The 19853-nt window shown below is 41.3% G+C and overlaps 1 protein-coding gene across 4 annotated transcripts in view; it reads left to right on the forward strand.

The window, feature by feature from the left end:
* Positions 1-19853, forward strand: part of BMPR1B (bone morphogenetic protein receptor type 1B) — a 455592-nt gene that overhangs the window by 152955 nt on the left and 282784 nt on the right. Inside the window, exon 1 of one of the 4 annotated variants that reach the window (XM_040418175.1) lies at positions 2130-2148. The exons of the other annotated variants lie outside the window; for them this stretch is intronic. The gene's annotated coding sequence lies outside the window, so the exon portion shown is untranslated. Of the gene's footprint in view, positions 1-2129; positions 2149-19853 lie in introns of those variants that run through there. 4 annotated transcript variants of the gene reach the window in all.

The following is a 19853-nucleotide window of genomic DNA, read 5'->3' on the forward strand; positions in this document are numbered from 1 at the left end:
AGCAGGAGGATACCACAGAGTGGCAAGGGGACATAGTGTGAAGATGGCAGTAGCAGCAGCAGCATCAGGAGACCACAGAGTAGCAAGTTGACATAGTGTGCAGATGACAGCAGCATCAGGAGGATTCCACAGAGTGGCAAGGTGACATAGTGTGGAGAGAGCAGTAGCAGCAGCAGGAGACCAGAGAGTGACAAGGTGACATAGTGTGGAGATGGCAGCAGCAGTAGGAGGATACCACAGAGTGGCAAGTTGACATAGTGTGGAGATGGCAGTAGCAGCAGCAGCATCAGGAGACCACAGAGTAGCAAGTTGACATAGTGTGCAGATGACAGCAGCATCAGGAGGATACCACAGGGTGGCAAAGTGACATAGTGTGGAGATGGCAGCAGCAGCAGTAGCAGCAGGAGGATACCACAGAGTAGCAAGTTGACATAGTGTGGAGATGGCAGTAGCAGCAGCAGCATCAGGAAACCATAGAGTGGCAAGATGACAGTGTGGAGATGGCGGCAGCAGCATCAGGATACCATAGAGTGGCAAGGTGATATAGTGTGGAGATGGCAGCAGCATCAGGAGGATACCACAGAGTGGCAAGGTGACCAAGTGTGTAGATGGCAGCAGCATCAGGAGACCACAGAGTGGCAAGGTGGCATAGTGTGAAGATGGCAGTAGCAGCAGCATCATCAGGATACTACAGAGTGGCAAGTTGACATAGTGTGGAGATGACAGTAGCAGCATCAGGTGGATACCACAGAGTGGCAAGGTGACCAAGTGTGGAGATGGCAGTAGCAGCAGCATACTGTATGATGACGCAGGGCTGTGGTGCCAACATTCACCTTCTGCCCACATATTCTACATATGGCCATGTTAACCTCCTCCGGCGGCTTAACAAAAAACTGCCACACCGCCGAGTAGCTGATTTTCCCCCCAACAGTCCGCACTGACTGAATGAATGAATTTTACTGGTTGGCTTTAGGCACCCCTGTCCGACACTTCTAATACGTTCCTTGTTTTTTCTAAAATTGACCAAATACGTGTGTGAGCCCTGGGGACAGGGACTAACGTGAGTGATGACAATCTCTGCACAGAGCTGCAGAATATGACAATGCTATATAAACAAGAAATATATGTATACATATAAACCATTTTCTCCATTCCACCCAGTGCTGAATTATGGGTTCAGCCCTTACCCATATTTGTTCTCCAATAGCCTAGTTAGCTGTACATCATATGAGGCTGTCACTTATCAGTGAATCACAGACATTTTCTGCGGACAGCACACGTTCCCATCAATTTTAATGTGTTTGTTCACACATCAGTGGTGACCGTGGCTCTAGACATGCACTACTTTGGTCCGAGACGCGGACCAAACGCCCATTGAAGTCTATGGGTATTGGAGAAACCAGTGTCACAACACGGATTGCATCCGTGTTTGGTCCGCTTTTCACTGACCGCTTGTAGGACATGCTTTGGAAATTAATTTTTAGCTGAGCAGTGTCCATGGAATAAGGATGACACACAGGAGAACAAAAACAGACATATGGTCCAAACACAGATTCTTTACTAATATCTTCACAGATGAAACACGGATGGATTTTCCACAGACGCTCAAATGTGAACGAGGCCTCAGATTATTTTTTTTAATTCTCATCCTATAATAATAATAATTTTAACTTATTAAAAATCTGTATTGTCCAAAAGCCACCCATCTTGAGCTCCGAGTTCTGCTGCCTGTGGTTTGCAGTTATTGGAATTCTAGGGTAGCAGCTGGAAAAAGCTGAACATTTGGTCTGGACCTACGGTGTGAATGATGAAGTTGCTGCAGCTTTTGTAACTCTTGTACGTGTTGTAAGAAGGGACCTACCCAATCCAAAGCCAAGTTATTGTGCTAAGAAGCAGGGAAACCTGAGATCAAGACACAGCTTTCCTGCAAGCAACAGATGGTTACTGTTTAAGTAAAGGCATAACCCTGTCCCTACACCACATGTAATGCTTGGGGGGGAGGAGGTTTCGGTGAAAGGGAAACACTGATTGGAGCTTTCTCATATCCTACTTAATCATAGTCATATGGGAGGCTTTTTCAAGCATAGAGAGAGATGGCTGTTGAAATCTGTAGCGTGCTGGAATCTTGCAAGAAAGCCGTGCAGTGTGGTAAGTTTCTGTGGTGTGTCCTTAGATTCAATGAATAGCGCCTTTCCATTTCTGCCAGCCCTGCAGAAAATGTGGTCAAGGGATTTATTATGGAACATACCAAAGGTTGGCACGCGACTAATTAGACATAACAAGAAATGTGCTAGAAGGTGTATTCATTCTTTACGCTTATATACGGGTCATTTTCTCATTTGAAATATGTGAGATGCAGATCCTTGCTGTTTCTACCTAGGCATTTATTATCATTTTTCTATTCTGTTTTATTTCTCTTCTGTTTATTTGCTGCTTGTGTTAGTGTTTATTGTGTCTTATTGTCATTTTATGTTTATTTTTTATTTTTTTACCTTTTGACGAGATTTTGTATAATTTTAATCAGTTGGTACTGAGCATGCTAGGAACAGGGTGACAATTTTAGATGGTGTCTGGTGTATTCTTGAGATTTCTTAGATATCTCTGACTGATAACTGGGAATAAATGGCAGTAGTATGCTTGGACTGTTACACAGAGGCTCTTTCTTCTTACCTACAGTAGGTGGGTGATTTCTGTGGTGGCGTTCATGGCACAGTGCTGTAACAATTTAATGTATTATCCAATTACAGAAGCACAAACAAGCTACCCAGAGGCCCCCATCAGGCATTACACCTTGTTTCACTTGCATTAGTGTTAGAGCTTGAAGAAAACATAATGAGATTTATGTTGCTGTAATCTTCAGAGATTTCCCTTCTGAATTAAAAAGTCAACATAACTTCCTTCAATTTCCTGCACTGAGGAGTGCGTTTCTGGGAAGATCTCACGACCTGTATTTACGTGTGATATATTCTGTTACCATGAGGCAGGTAATAGCTTTTGATGTTCTTCAGTACAGGGTCGACAAGGGCTTTTGGGGTTTTATGAACTAATTCATTTCTTATGTTTGTCAAACGGGCTTCTTTTAGTTGATGTTTTAAGGGAATATATCACCTTTATATATTTTGTTACTCGTTAGAATCAGAGTGAATAGTGAAACACATTCCTTTTCTCTGTTATATTATTATTATATTAATATTTATATTATTCTATTTTCTTTAGACGATTATATGGGCAGCCATCTTTCTTGAGCTGTTATTAAAGGGGTTATCCAAGGCTGGAAATGCCCCCTCATATGCCCGGGCCCCTCACACTGATTCTACTTGCCTGGCTCCCTGCGCCACTTCTTCTGGTCCCCGCATGGCACCACTGCTTCTCCCCGTGCGCGGATGAAAACATCCAGTGTCAGTGGGGCCAGCCAATGGCAGACTAGCATCGCAGGTGAGGCTCCCCATCACCGCCTGCCATTGGCTGCCCCCCTTCCCCCGACGCTGGATGTTTTCATCCGCGCACGGGGAGAAGCAGTGGCGGTCGTGCAGGTACCAGGAGTGACGCCGGGAGCGGTGGAGCCAGATAAGTAGAATCAGTGTGAGGGGCGGGGCATTTCCAATCTCAGATAACCCCTTTAACATCACACAACAGCCAAAACAGTAGCGACATGGACCATAGGCCCAACTGACTGGAGGCTACATATTGACCTCTATAAGAGACAAGCACTGTAACCTATGCAAGGAGGGAGTAGATAAACTGTGATTATCACCTAATGTGAATGGTAGATCTAGTGTTATCTACTCTTTCATTGTAATCCTGACTGCAATGATAATGAGATGACTACTTACAGAACATTGAGTCATAACATAATATTAGGCGTAGTGGCCAGTGCAGGTTTTTAGTTTATTTTAAATATAGGTATAAAAATTGCCAAAAACTCTTTCCCCATTCCCTTTAAATAGGACTTGTCACCTTTCCTGACATGTCTGTTTTAGCAAATAATCGTCACATCAGGCTACTTTCACACTCGCGTTTTGTGTGGATCTGTCTTGTATCTACACAGACGGATCTGCACGAATAATGCAAACGCTTGTATCCGTTAATAACGGATCCGTTTGCATTATTCATTAAAAAAAAAGTCTAAGTCAAAACGGATCCATCTTGACTTACATTGAAAGTCTATGGGGGACGGATCTGTTTTCAATTGCACCATATTGTGTCAGTGAAAAACAAATCCGTCCCCATTGACTTACATTGTAAGTCTAGACGGATCTGTTAGGCTCCGCATAGTCAGACGGTCACCAAAGCGCTGCAAGCTGCGTTTTAGTGACCGTCTAAAAAAAAGACGGAGACTAAACGCAGCTAAATTTATGCATTCTGAATGGATCCTTATCCATTCAGAATGCATTGGGGCTATACTGATCCGTTTTGGGCCGCTTGTGAGAGCCCTGAAACGGATCTCTCAAGCGGACCCAGAAACGCCAGTGTGAAAGTATCCTTACCAACAGTTCCTCAGCATTATTTTGTATGAGTGCATGTTGTGTCTTTCCTCTGTTATTCCTCCTAGAAATGTGTGAATAAGGGTCCATTCACACGTCCGTTGTTTCTTTCCTGATCTGTTCCGTTTTTTGCGGAACAGATCTGGACCAGATCTGGACCCATTCATTTTCAATGGGTCCTGAAAAAAATCGGACAGCTCAATGTCTGATTTTTTTTCAGGACCCATTGAAAATGAATGGGTCCAGATCTGGTCCAGATCTGTTCCGCAAAAAACGGAACAGATCAGGAAAGAAACAACGGACGTGTGAATGGACCCTTAGGGTGGGTTCACATCACCATTATGTATTCCGTTATGGCTTTCCGTTATAACATATGACGGAAGTCAAAACGGAAGCCTTTAAGAGGCATTCGGTTTTGATCTGTCATAATAGAAGTCTATGGGAATCATAACGGATCTGTCTGGTTCCCGTTATGCAAGACGAAATAAAAAGTCCTATCGACAGGACTTTTTTGTCCGTTCTGCATAACGGGAACCAGACGGATCCGTTATGATTCCCATAGACTTCTATTATGACGGAAAGCAAACCGGAATGCCTTTTAAAGGCTTCCGTTTTGACTTCCGTCTTATGGATTCCGTTATTTTCCGTTATAACCATGTTATAACGGAAAGCCATAATGGAATACATAACGCTGATGTGAACCCACCCTTAATTGCCGGCTGGGTATTACCAGTGGTGAGTATCAAAACTATAAGTGCATCGTTACCTTATGTAATGCTGTGAATATGTATTTGTATGCATTGACAAGGAGTATGTATTAGTGGTATAAGATATACTACTAAAAATTTATAGTAATTAATAATTTATAATAATAATTTATAATAAACTAATTAATAATAAAAAATAATATTCATATGGTCATCAGAAAATTTAAATAGTCATGCGTTAAAAGCGTTTTCTGGGCTTTTTATTTTGATGACTTATCCTTGGAGAGGAGACCTATCTTTGGAGATGACAAGGATCCGACTACCGGCATCCCCGACGATTAGCGTCTTGAAGAGCTTACCAAGCACAGCGCTTTCCATTTTATAGCAGCTGTGCTTGATATTGCAGCTCAGTCCCATTCAATTGAGCAGGGCTGAGCTGCGCCTAGACCATGTGACCAATGAACGTGACGTCACGTGGCCTACGATTCCCCCACTATCAGCACTCACAGTTGCACTGAAATACACAGTCCAGACTGCTGTGCTGTTCTAACACAATGGAGTGGACACCGCTATGAGCTATGACGCTGACAGCGGTGGAAAGGGAGGAAAATAAAAAAATTGTGATCTGGATTACTGTATTACTGTACATTATGGTCCATAATCAGGGTGACAATTTCCCTTTTAGTTCAAAGCCTATATAAATCAAACAGTCTTTGCTGTACTGCATGCAGTCAGGTCAACCCAGCATTTATGCCGGAAACCGGCGGTCAGATCCCCGTCTGATTCCATTGTTGTCTATGGGTATCTAACGATGCACAGCAATATTCTGCTGGGCCGGTTACAGTAAACTCTGGTAGACTGCCAGAGTTTGTAGATGGATATGTGAACGTAGCCTAAGCTTTATGCTGATATCTGACATCGCTTATCTGTGTTCCAGCCATAGGAGTCAGAGGACAGTGAAAGTTATCTCATGTCTTTATCCACCTTGAGATAAGTCCTTTTCAATAGGAAATAAGAGCAAATATAGGGCAAAGTTTTTTTTCAGCTAAATATATTTTTCTTTAGGACCCATTATACAGGGCTCTATTAAAGGGGTTGTCTCATCATGGACAATGGGGGCAAATCGCTAGGATATGCCCCCATTGTCTTATAGGTGCGGGTTCTACGGCTGGGACCCGCACCTATATCGAGAACGGAGCCCCGCAAGTGAAGGAGGGTGGACTGCGCATGCGCAGCCGCCTTCCATTCATTTTCTATGGGGCCGGCAAAAATCCCCATAGAAATTAATGGTCGTGGGGTCCGCGCATGCGCAGTGCGCACCTATTCACTTCAATGGGGAGCCACCACCTTGCGGAGCTCCGTTCTTGATATGGGTGCGGCACCTATGGGTGGGGGCATAGTGATATGCCCCCATTGTCCATGATGAGACAACCCCTTTAATTGATTTTTTGCATGCACACGGAAGTGCATCTAAACCATAGGTTTAGGTCTTGAAGGAAAAAATATTTTATAATTGATCTATTTTTCGATACACTTGGCACATTGAGTTGAAATATTATCTACCTATTGACTGGGTTCTAAGAAATCATGAATTCATACAAATGACTGATCAGCCATAGCCTGACCCTGGAATTCTGAATATGCTGAAATTAGACAATTATTAGTAGTTTACCTATGAGAAGACATGCTTTCAGTAGTATCACCTTGATTACCATCCCTTGCCGAGATCTTTTGTGTATCTGAACAGAGTTGAATAAAACCCGATTTAATTTCTAGTACTTATGTGAGGCTTAAACACCTAGATCTTATAGATCTTATGGTCATAGATATTATGGTACGGCCCCACAGTGTGGCAAGCCACACCCACCCCCGGCAGCCAATGGCTCCATGAGTTTACCATGGCCATTGGTTGTTGTGGGTGGACGTGGCCTGGTCACATGTGGTTAGCTGTACCATGGAATCGTACTCTTAGGCTAGACCATCCTCATTGTTAAAAACTGTAAATTTAAAAGAATAGTTGCTCACATTGTAGTGTAAAAAACAAAAAATATGCACTAAGTTGACAAAAATAGCATGGCATTATGCAGCTCACAGTCCAGTAATAAACTACAGAGCAGCTGATGACATACAGATATGCGCTAAACACTTTTCCTGCCATATAAGCTCAAGATTTGTCTTCCTTTCAGTATGACAGGATAATATTTAGGATGTGATGGGAATTCTCAGTAATAGGACCCATTTGGAAAAAAAAGTTGCAATTTGTAACAGATGCAGCAATCTGGTTTATTTTTCACTCTACTAAGAGTGGTCTGTTATTTCTAATAAAAATGTATATGCTTTATCAGGATAGGTCTTCTATGTCAGATCAGTGGTTGTCTGACACCCAGTAACCCCACTGATCAGCTGTACGAAGAGTCGGTGGAGCTCCGTAAACGCTTAGACCTTGTGATGTCATGTTCATTGTTCACATGGCCTAGACACAACTCGGCCCCATTCAAGTGAACTTATCTGCTATACCAAGCACAGCTACAATCCAATGGATGGCGTGGTGCTTGGTGAGCTGAAGAGGCTGCAGTACTCATCAGTAGTGGTGATCGAGCCCCAAAGTGCTCGGATGCTCTGGTGCTCGAGTAGAACACATTTGGATACTCGGGTGCTCTACAGAGCACCAGAGCACAATGGAAGTCAATGGGAGAACCAGAGCATTAAACCAGGCACTCCCTGCTCTGAAGAGAGGAAGGTGTCTGGTTCACAGGAAAAGGTCAGAAATTGATGGAAACATCACTGAAATGGTTTGGGAATAGCATGGGGAGGATGTCTGGATGCATCTTGGACTCCCAGGTCGCTGCTGGGAACGATGTTGTCCGAGTAGTACGCCACTTTTACAGACTGACAATAATACGCACAAAACCGAAGATAAAATCTATTTTAGAGGAAAAATTGTTAGGAAACATTCTTTCCTATATATTTACTTGTATATAAAGTGCAAATGCTGCCAAAAATTACAAGGAAGAGGCACTCCGATACAACCTGTATATCACATAAGACTGAGCCGAACCACGTGTCATCGGGTGCTATATAGCACCCGATGACACATTCCAGCCAGCCAATCACTGTAATGTCAGTAACCAACATGGCTACGGCATTACAGTGAGTGCCAGTACTTCTCCGCACGTTTTTATTGACTGCGTAGCAGCCAACAAACGTGCGGGGAGGAGACTCAAGCATCGCGTTAGAGCACACGCGGTGTTCGGCCGAACACCACGATGTGCCGAGCATTGCGATGCTAGAGTCAAAATGGTGTTCGGCCGAGTATGCTCGCCCAACACTACTCATCAGAGCTCCTGTGAGCGCCACAGTATCCTTAAATAGTTGATTGATGTGGGTGCCGGGAGTTAGACCTCAGTTGATCTCATGTTAATGACCTATCTGGAGGATAGACCATCAATATGAAAATTCTGAAGAACCTCTTTAATGAATCTCAGGACATTGATTTGCATGCCACATTTTATTTTATAGTCTGCTTATGTAGTGACTACAGCAGGTCATGAATTATTGAAAGCCATAATCCAGTAATAATCTAATATGAACCTATAATCTCTAAGAATTGCTTCTTTTGCAAGTCTGAAAAGTTAGGCTCATGGGGTTAACAGCCAAGGGGAAATTCAGATCTTCAAGGGTGATCTCACTGCTATCAGCTCATCATGGCAGCCTATTTTTTTTTTACAGAATACATGGCTAATAATTGATTTAAAATGTGTATGTAACAAATTGCGCTAAATTGGGTAAGCATCATTTTCATTGGGTTTCTCCATTCTCATAAGGAAGTCACCAAGGAGATCCCCTGAGATCCCTGATAATGTAGCTGAGGAAACAACAGTCATGCAGAGATTTACCCTGCTGGAACCAGATGGCCTCAGTGCACCTGAGTAAGTGCCACTGCTTGATGACTAATCAGGGGACTCTCCTTGAAGAGCCTCCTTCAGCCTGATAAACCCTATTAAACCAGGTATACTGCCTCCTAGGATTGATCGTGCTGATGAAAACGATACTTTATTTATCTTTGTAGGTTGTATCATTGTGGAAATATAAGGATTTTTATCTTTATGCAAATCATGCTATTGGAGCACCAATGGGAGGGCTGTAGAGCTTTGAGCACCACTACAGCTATACTCCGAGTGCTTAGTTCACTCCCCCTACCCTTTGATTGTCTTCTTGGGTCTGCACTGTGACTCACTAATAATCATTGGTGGTCCAGTGTTAATATGTTATATGGAGTTATTGCTGCAAGTGTGTTTCCCCTAGGAAGACATGATTATGATAATGTGCTGTGGCTTATATGTATGCAGTCATTTATGTCAGTGGAGCCTCTGCAGAGGGTAGCGAGCACTGTGCTGGAAGGAGAGAATACCTTTCCATCCTGCTGGCAGCTGTGCTCCTCCACTATGTGGGAAGCCGCCAGCACCTCCACTTGCTTGTGGACTAATCCATCTGGATGGAAAGGTAAGTTTTCTATCACACACAGCGCTCGATGCCAAATGCATGCATTCCTACGGAAATGTATGATTTTCATAAAACACACGGACACCAATGACTCCATATAACATACTAACTAGAGATTAGGGAATCGACTTCGGATGAAACGAGCTCTCCGTACAGTATTAGAAGGTATTTCTTTCGGATGAGCAGAAGTTATTACTTTATGTAGTCTCGCGAGACTTCAGGTAATAACTTCAGAAATTAATTTCTACTGTTAAAAACCTTTTACTGAACTCGGTTTCGGTTCCAAGTGGTACCTTGGAACAGAACCCGAGTTTGGTAAAAGGTTTTTTACAGTAGAACTTAATTTCGGAAGTTTTTACCCGAAGTCTTGCAAGACTTCGCTAAGTAATAACTTCCGCTCATCTGAGAGAATATATTCTAATACTGTATGTCACTCCGTACAGTATTCTAATTAAGTTTTATGCCAATCGACTTCGGATATTTAATCCGCAGTTGATTCGATCATCCCTAATACTAACGCTGGATCATCAATGATCCAGGTACCATTGCAGGTACCTTTAGATACGGTTATTAGCCCCATCAAAGGGGACGGGGGAGTGTAATGAGCACTAGAGGCATAGTTGTAGCGGTGTTCGAAGCCCTACAGCCTGCACCTTGGTGCTCCAATTGCCTGATTTGCATAAAGATAAGAAATCCTCATATTCCCGCAACACTGTAACCCACAAAGGTAAATAACGTATCATTCAGCATGATCAACCCTACCAGGCAATATACCTGGTTTAATAGGGTTGATCATGCGGACAGAGGCTCTTTAACATCGATATGGCCAAATAGGTCATATAGACAGGAGATGTCCTGCCTCAGACAATGTTCACATTCACATCCAGTTTTTATTTTATTTTAAATGACAGTAAATCATTAATTTAAATAGTCTAAATAAATTTTAGACCTGGGGATGTCTGCAAATGTATTCTACATATGTGTTTATTATACTGTTATGTATTTTATGTATTGGCTGTGCATTTCTGCAAAAGAGGAGTGGATGGCAAAGGTTGGCAGGAGGAGTGCCAAACAGCCTGTTCCTCCCCTCTATGTAGGAGTGGGCTGGTCCTGCATCCTGCCAGCAGGAGGAGTTTGAAAGCAACTAGAGAAGGTAAAGGAAGCACACTGCAGAGCTCTGTCTTGCAAAGATTCTCCAGAGAGATCAACTTATTCCTGTCTCAAGAAAACACTTAACGGGAACCTGTCATCAACTTTATGCTGCCCATACTAACGGCAGTATAACGTAGAGACAGGTGAGTTGATTTCAGAGGTCTGTCATTTATAAGTTAAAAGTAAGTGGTTGTCGAGAACCAACATCACAATCATTGCAGACTGGGCCTGGAAAAGAGTCCCGGCCACTTGAGAAGAGTCCTGGTTAGTCATGAATTCCTGCTCTCCTGCCCACCTGCTGATGACTGACAGTCTTCTACCTAGTTGTCTCCCTTTCTCTCTAGGAGAGAACTGCCAGTCATCAGCAGGTGGGCAGGAGAGCAGGAGATTATGAATAACCAGGACTCTTCTCAAGTAGATTTGACTCTTTTCAAGGCCTCTGCTGCAATGATTATGATGCTGGTTCTCAGCAACCACTTACTTTTAGCTCATGAGTGACACACCGCTGAAATCAGCATTTATGTCACTAATTTATGCTGCCCTCAGTGAGGTCAGCATAAAGTTGATGACAGGTTCCCTTTAAAAAATAAGACAGCAGAGTGATCAGCATAATCCTATATTTCAGACACTGCTGCAAGGTGAGGGACTACGGCTGACACCCATCACCAAAAACCACCACCAGGCCAGATAAAATTCAAGTCTGAACCTGACAGTGGACATGTAAACCCACAAGTGCTAAGTTGCAGCCATGCAACCTGCCTCCATATCTCCTTAACAGGTGCCAGAAACTGTACGTTGTATTTGCTGCTGCTGGATGCACCAGGTAAAAAAGACTTATATGTTTACTTCTGGCTTCATTCTTTGAACTACATTTCCACTGCACCAATCCCCAGGGAGCAACGGTCTGAGGGAGCACACCGTGATACAACACCTCATTAGGGCCACTACCACTCCCATCCTCTGAACTAGGTACTCAGAGGCTTGCTGCACATAGAACTGCATAGGACTTGTACAACACTATGGAGCATTTTTATTGCAAATTATTTACTTCATTTTTATGTTTAAATTCCTTGGAACAATAGGTATTTGCAAGATGGACATAATCTTTAAATTAGCAGGGAGATTTATGCTAAATTCAATTACAATGTAGCACTAGAAAGCATACATCTATGATTGCCGTAAACAATGTAAGCAGTTCTTGTGATTGATTGGATTCTGGACATGATTATACAGGATTGTTTATTGTTAGGTAACAAATCAGTAATTGGCTAGTTATTGTAGAGCCAATTTATATAATTCTTAAATATGCAAACTACAAATCTGGAAGAATTTTTGTTTAGATTTATGGTACTTTATCATTTTAATTGTTTAGCCCAAAAAATAACAACTGATTGCTAGCATTAACATACTTGTTTTTAAATAACTGTACCATAGCATTTAACCCCTTTAGGACACAGCCTATTTCACTTTGAGGACCAGGCCATTTTTTGCAAATCTGACCAGTGTCACTTTAGGTGGTGATAACTTTAAAACTCTTTGACTTATCCAGGCCATTCTGAGATTGTTTTTTCGTCACATATTGTACTTTATGGCACTGGTAAAATGAAGTCAAAAAAATAAATTTTTATTTATAAAAAAAATACCAAATTTACCAAAAATTTGAAAAAAATTGCAAATTTCCAAGTTTTAATTTCTCTATCTCTATAATACATAATAATACCTCCAAAAATAGTTATTACTTTACATTCCCCATATGTCTACTTCATGTTTGGATCATTTTGGGAATGATATTTTATTTTTTGGGGATGTTACAAGACGTAGAAGTTTAGAAGCAAATCTTGAAATTTTTCCGAAATTTTCAAAAACCCAATTTTTAGGGACCAGTTCAGGTCTGAAGTCACTTTGCGAGGCTTACATAAAAGAAACCACCCAAAAATGACCCCATTCTAGAAACTACACTTCTCAAGGTATTCAAAACTGATTTTCCAAACGTCGTTAACCCTTTAGGTGTTCCACAAGAATTAATGGAAAATAGAGATATAATTTCAAAATTTCACTTTTTTGGCAGATTTTCCATTTTTATATTTTTTTCCAGTTACAAAGCAAGGGTTAACAGCCAAACAAAACTCAATATTTATGGCCCTGATTCTGTAGTTTACAGAAACACCCTATATGTGGTTGTAAACTGCTGTACGGGCACACAGCAGGGTGCAGAAGGAAAGGAATGCCATACGGTTTTTGGAAGGCAGATTTTGCTGGACTGTTTTGTTTGACACCATGTCCCATTTGAAGCCCTCTTGATGCACCCCTAGAGTAGAAACTCCATAAAAATGACCCCATCTAAGAAACTACACCCCTCAAGGTATTCAAAACTGATTTTACAAACGTCGTTAACCCTTTAGGTGTTCCACAAGAGTTATTGGCAAATGGAGATGAAATTTCAGAATTTAAATTTTTGGGCAGATTTTCCATTTTAATATATTTTTTCCAGTTACAAAGCAAGGGTTAACAGCCAAACAAAACTCAATATTTATGGCCCTGATTCTGTAGTTTACAGAAACACCCCATATGTGGTCGTAAACTGCTGTACGGGCACACGGCAGGGCGCAGAAGGAAAGGAATGCCATACGGTTTTTGGAAGGCAGATTTTGCTGGACTGTTTTTTTTGACACCATGTCCCATTTGAAGCCCCCCTGATGCACCCCTAGAGTAGAAACTCCAAAAAAGTGACCCCATTTTAGAAACTACGGGATAGAGTGGAAGTTTTGTTGGTACTAGTTTAGGGTACATATGATTTTTGGTTGCTATATTACCCTTTTTGTGAAGCAAGGTAACAAGAAATAGCTGTTTTGGCACCGTTTTTATTTTTTGTTATTTACAACATTCATCTGACAGGTTAGATCATGTGGTATTTTTATAGACCAGGTTGTCACGGACGCGGCAATACCTAATATGAATACTTTTTTTATATTTATGTAAGTTTTACACAATGATTTCATTTTTGAAGCAAAAAAAATCACGTTTTAGTGTTTCCATAGTCTGAAAGCCATAATTTTTTTCAGTTTTTGGGCGATTATCTTGGGTAGGGTATGATTTTTGCAGGATGAGATGACAGTTTGATTGGCACTATTTTGGGGTTCGTGTGACTTTTTGATTGCTTGCTATTACACTTTTTGTGATGTAAGGTGACAAAAAATAGTTTATTTAGCACAGTTTTTATTTTTTATTTTTTACGTTGTTCATCTGAGGGGTTATGTCATGTGATATTTTTATAGAGCCGGTCGATACGGACGTGGCGATACCTAATATGTATACTTTTTTTTTTATTTATGTAAGTTTTACACAATAATATCATTTTTGAAAAAAATTATAAAATCATGTTTTAGTGTCTCCATATTCTGAGAGCCATAGTCTTTTCAGTTTTTGGGAGATTATTTTAGGTAGGGTATCATTTTTTGCGGTATGAGATGACGGTTTGATTGGCACTATTTTGGGATGCATATGACTTTTTGATTGCTTGCTATTACACTTTGTGTGATGTAAGGTGACAAAAAAATTGTTTATTTAGCACAGTTTTTATTTTTTATGTTTTACGGTGTTCATCTGAGGGGTTAGGTCATGTGATATTTTTATAGAGCCGGTCGATACGGATGCGGCGATACCTAATAGGTATACATTTTTATTATTTATGTAAGTTTTACACAATAACAGCTTTTTTTAAAACCAAAAAAATGATGTTTTAGTGTCTCCATATTCTGAGCCATATTTTTTTGGGCGATTGTCTCAGGTAGGGGCTAATTTTTTGCGGGATGAGGTGACGGTTAGATTGGTACTATTTTGGTGGGCAAACACCTTTTTGATCGCTTGCTGTTGTACTTTTTGTGATGTAAGGTGACAAAAAAATGGTTTATTTAGCACAGTTTTTATTTTTTATTTTTTACGGTGTATATCTGATGGGTTAGGTCATGTGATATGTTTAATAGAGCCAGTCAATACGGACGCGGCGATGCCTAATATGTATACTTTCCCCCCCCCCCCTATTTTACCAATTATTTTTTACTTTATTTGGGGAAAATGCAGTTTTTGTTTATTTTTACTTGAAACTTTTAATTTTTTCAACTTTTTTTTTCACTTCATTTTTTATCCCACTTTGGAACTTCAACTTTTGGGGGTCTAATCCCTTTACAATGCATTCCAATACTTCTGTATTGGAATGCATTGGCTGTATGAGTAATACAGTGAGTATTACTCATACAGCTTCCGGCCTGTGAGATCCAGGGGGCTGGATCTCACAGGCTCGTCACCGGAAGACAGCGCAGATGCCTAAGGAAGGCATCACGCTGCCTTCCATGCCATCGGGTCCCCCCTACAGCCGCATGGGGACCCGATGGCACGCCCGATCACCGCCGCAACCACAGGTAAAAGCCAACACGGGGGGGTTACGGGACCCCCCCGCGCATTTAGCTAAGGTGCCTGCTTAATGATTTGAGCAGGCACTAGGTACTGATCACCGCCCGCCGGGCGGCGTTGATCGGAACTATACATGACGTACCAGTACGTCATGTGTCCTTAAGTACCAGGACAACATGTGTCCTGAAAAGGTTAAAGTGGTTTTCCCAGGAGTTCACTATTGATGGTCTATCCACAGGATTGGTCATCAATATATTATCAGAAGGGGTCTGACTCACGGCACTCATTTTGATCAGCTATTTGAAGAGGCCGCAGCGCTCTGGTGGGAGCCGCAGCCTCTTCCCAGACCAGAGACATCACGTTCGGTCACCTGGCCTATTTGCAGCTCAGTCCAATTTAAATGAGTGGTCCTGGGCTGCAATACCAAACACAGCCACTATACAATATATGGTGCTGTGTCTGGTATTTTGTGAGGAGGCAGTGGACTGCCACTGATCAGATATTGAGACCTATTGTAAGAATAGGCCATCAGTATTCTACTCATGGAAAACATTTCAGCTATGGTTTCAATAATTGTCTCAATTCAATTTTTTGTTTGCAACAACTAACTACAAAAAATCTTTTTCCAGATAGATACAGGTAGCAGAACTACAGTAATTGAATAGGTGAATTACTGTATTTTTCGCCCTATAAGACACACTTAGGTTTCAGAGGCAGTAAATAAGAAAAAAAATTTTTTTCATTAGATCTCAGATCAGACCACGAATCAAACCCTCAATGTTTATCAGACCTCAGATCAAACCTCCAATGTAATAAGACCCCCAACGCTTTTCCTCCTATGCTGTGCTGTGACCCGACGTCGCACAGCGTGAGGTCACAGAGTGTGCAGATGTCCTCACGCTGAGAACAGTCACATCACGGCGTGCAGCCGAGGAAGACCAGCAAGTAGTGAGTACAGAGCTCACAATGGGTAGCCCTGCATTTACCACTTCCCAGTCCTCCTGTACTATAATGGAAGCGCTCATTAGTATTCACCCCATAAGACTTTTGGGGAAGAAAGTGCATCTTATAGTGCACAAAAAATATTGTATGTACTGTTGTGGCTGTAGTAAGAGTTTTTGCCCCACCCTCCCCCCATTCTCCTTTAATTTAGCAATTTGGATGCTAACAGTAAGGTCACTACCTACCTTCAGCTTACCTCCTGTACTGGATTGTGGCTCAAAACACTCTGCAACACTGAACATCGTACAGTTGGCTCTCCTCTTGTTCCCAGTTCTTGGTGTATTGAAACAAAAGAGAATTTTTTTATCCTTTATGCCAGGGATGTCCAAAGTTCAGCCCTCCAGCTGTTGCAAAACTACAACTCCCAGCATGCCTGGTCAGCCTACAGCTATTATGGCATGCTGGGAGTTGTATTTGCCAACAGCTGCAGGGCTGCAGGTTGAACATCCCTGTTTTATGCTTTCAGTCATTGAATGGGTGATATAGCACCCATTCACCCATATAAAAGACCCATTAATTACCTTATCATTGCAGCATCACTGCCCCAGTGCTCCCTACCAGTTTTTGTTTACTGGTAGGGAGCCACATTTTCTGCATCTTTATTAACCTGTTTTTTAATGGGTTAAAAAAAATACTGAGGTTTTTTAAAGTGTTTTTACAATTATGAACTATTTGTGCTGTTTTGTTGTGTATCACCAAACTGTTTATGCATAGCCCCTCTTGTCCTGGATTATGACACTGTTGGACTACGACCAGATGGTGCTGACGAATGAGATACCCCTTTAACATCTCCAATAATAGGCTGCTCTTTTAGACATTTTTACTTTCAGCTATAGGGTGTGCTTTGGGTTTCATTGACAGCAATGCAGTTTTTATGAGAACCTGTTAAGTTCTATGTACTGTAATTAGCAATTTTTCATAAATGTCACCAATTTATATTTCCCTTCTCAAGTGTTATAGAAATGCCCAAAAAGTTTAATGTAAAAGAAAACACCTGTTTAATATGTTAAAAGCATAGAACTATTTAAGATGGCCAGATGCAAGGTAAACATTTTGAGGTTGAATTGCAGTTGACGTAGACATACCGTACTAAGATCTAGAGGTTTGTTGTTTTTCTGCAGTGGTTTTACTTACATCCAAGCATGTTTTCGTAGTATGACTCCACACATATTGTATTTCCTACACATTTTAAGCAAATCATGTTGTTTATTGCCAGGTAGGTGGAAACGCCATATGCTACTTCATCTGAAAGTACCGTATTCCATAGAAACAGACAGGTTGCTGCTTTGAGGCCCTCGGTGAATGCCAGGTTAGGAGGCGGCCAAGGTGGGATATAGAAATAACCTGCCAGTTGTAATCTTTAGAACCTTTATGTAAACAAAGTTGGAATGAAAATAAAGTTTTTTTTTTTGGAAACCTGTACCGGGTCCAATGATAACATTCCATACTGAGTTGTATGCACCCTTTCAGAAAGACACCATAGTGTAATAGATTAGACCCACAAACCTGCCTTAGTATTCACTTTGTACACGCAGAACCCTGCACGTCAGACGGCCTCATGCTGTATTTTTACATCGTTCCCATAAAAAAGCAACAGTTGGAAAAAATAACTAGCATAACAGTAGTAAATTACAATAGCAGCTTGTATGTTTTCTAGAAGTGATAGCCTCTTGTTTTGGGCATAAGACTTAAAGGGCTTCTGTCACCCCACAAAACTCATTTTTTTTTTTTTTGGATAGTTATATTCCTTATAGCGCGATATAGGAGAATATAATAGTCTTACTTACTTTCATGCGGCCGATTCTTTAGAAAAAGAAGTTTTATAATATGTAAATCAGGGCTCTACCAGCAAGTAGGGCGTCTACTTGCTGGTAGCCGCAGCAGAAAACCGCCCCCTCGCCGTGTTGATTGACAGGGCCAGCCGTGATCTCCTCCTCCGGCCGGCCCTGTCAGTATTTCAAAAATCGCGCGCCTCTGGTCATTCGGCGCAGGCGCTCTGAGATGAGGAGGCTCGTCTCCTCAGCACTCCCTCAGTGCGCCTGCGCCGATGACATCACCGAAAGAGAAGACGTCATCTATAAGGAATATAACTATCCAAAAAAAATAATATGAGTTTTGTGGGGTGACAGAAACCCTTTAAGACTTTACAATGTGTCCATTCATATGCCTTGTGGAGGTAGACTATATGCAATCTATATGCAGAAATTCACTGGACACAGACATCATGAAATCCAGAAACATAATAAATCACTTAAATTAATTTATAATTAAGATTATCGTAATGTAGTCTATTGCTAATATATGATCTTCTAGCTCAATGACACAATATATTACTAATATATTTCCCAGCTCTTGCTTTGTTCTTCAATTTGTATACAATAAAAGTGTTGGGTTCCCTTACATCATTTTTTAATTCATTGGAAGAAAAGCAGTCCAAACAAAGTAGGACCTAGGGACAGATTATGACTAATTGTAATGCTTACTAGTAATTGTACTAAGTGGAGGTCCTCAGAAACACATTCAACCAGCAGCTCTGTGTGGTCCTGCGCTGGCTAAACCACTATATTTACAAGCCTGTCAATATAAATGAGAAGAAGGCTTGTGGTCATGGGCTCTGGCTGTCTGAGGTGCTTTATGCTGTCTGACTTTGATACCAAGTTCAAATATGAATCTTGAAAAGTTGCTTTAGACTTGTTCAATAAGGAAATTTGGGGAAAAATGTCCTCAGATATTTGCAAGCAAATGATTCTTCTGTAAATTTTCATATTTGTTTAAATACAGTGATACTATATTCTTAAGATATCCTAGATACCGATCTTGGCCAGTAAATAGTTTATTACCTTTTGATATAGACCGCTTTCTCTTTTTTTGTCTTAATAATTACGGTTTATGGGGGGGGGGATTTATAACGAGGGGAATATTTTCATTAAGTCTTGTATTTTATGCCATATTTATCAAATGTCTCATGTTTAATAAATTTGTCTTATCCTTAAACTAAACTCTTTCGTCTAGAAAAGCTACTCCAGTTTTCCTACTCCACCCTCCTATTGGAGTGAGAATGCACTATTTTTTGCGACGTTTTAAAAAAGTGCTAAATCTGTAGTGAAACCATTATCATAGCTAACCATGCCCACATTCCCATCCATATTTCTGCAGTGAGTGCAGTGTGTGGTGCAAAAAAAAAAAAAAGGTAATTTTTTGAGCCCAAAAATTCGCAAAAGCCCCATTTTCTATTTTACAGCCAGAATTCTGGAGGGAACACATGATAAATCAAGGCCTATGTGTCATTTAACCCCCTCAACTATTGAGTGGTTGAGGGTTTGTATGGAGTGGGCTGCTGCGGTGAATCTGCTCCATACAGGTAGGGAGGCGGGGTGCCAGTTGTATCATACAGCAGATTCCCAGCCACAATGACGTGGAATGACGATCAACACTGATCGGCATCTATAAGGCAAGGCAGAGGGATGCGGCTCCCTCTGCCTTACGATCGGAGCCCTGCAGTAAAATCGCGGGGCTGCGATCAGTTACCATTGGAAGAATGGACACTTTTGAAGCTTACCAGGGCTACTCTCTATTACGGTAAATAGGACAAGGG

Source organism: Bufo bufo, chromosome 2 (assembly GCF_905171765.1).
Source record: "Bufo bufo chromosome 2, aBufBuf1.1, whole genome shotgun sequence".
Taxonomy (NCBI): Eukaryota; Metazoa; Chordata; class Amphibia; order Anura; family Bufonidae; genus Bufo; species Bufo bufo.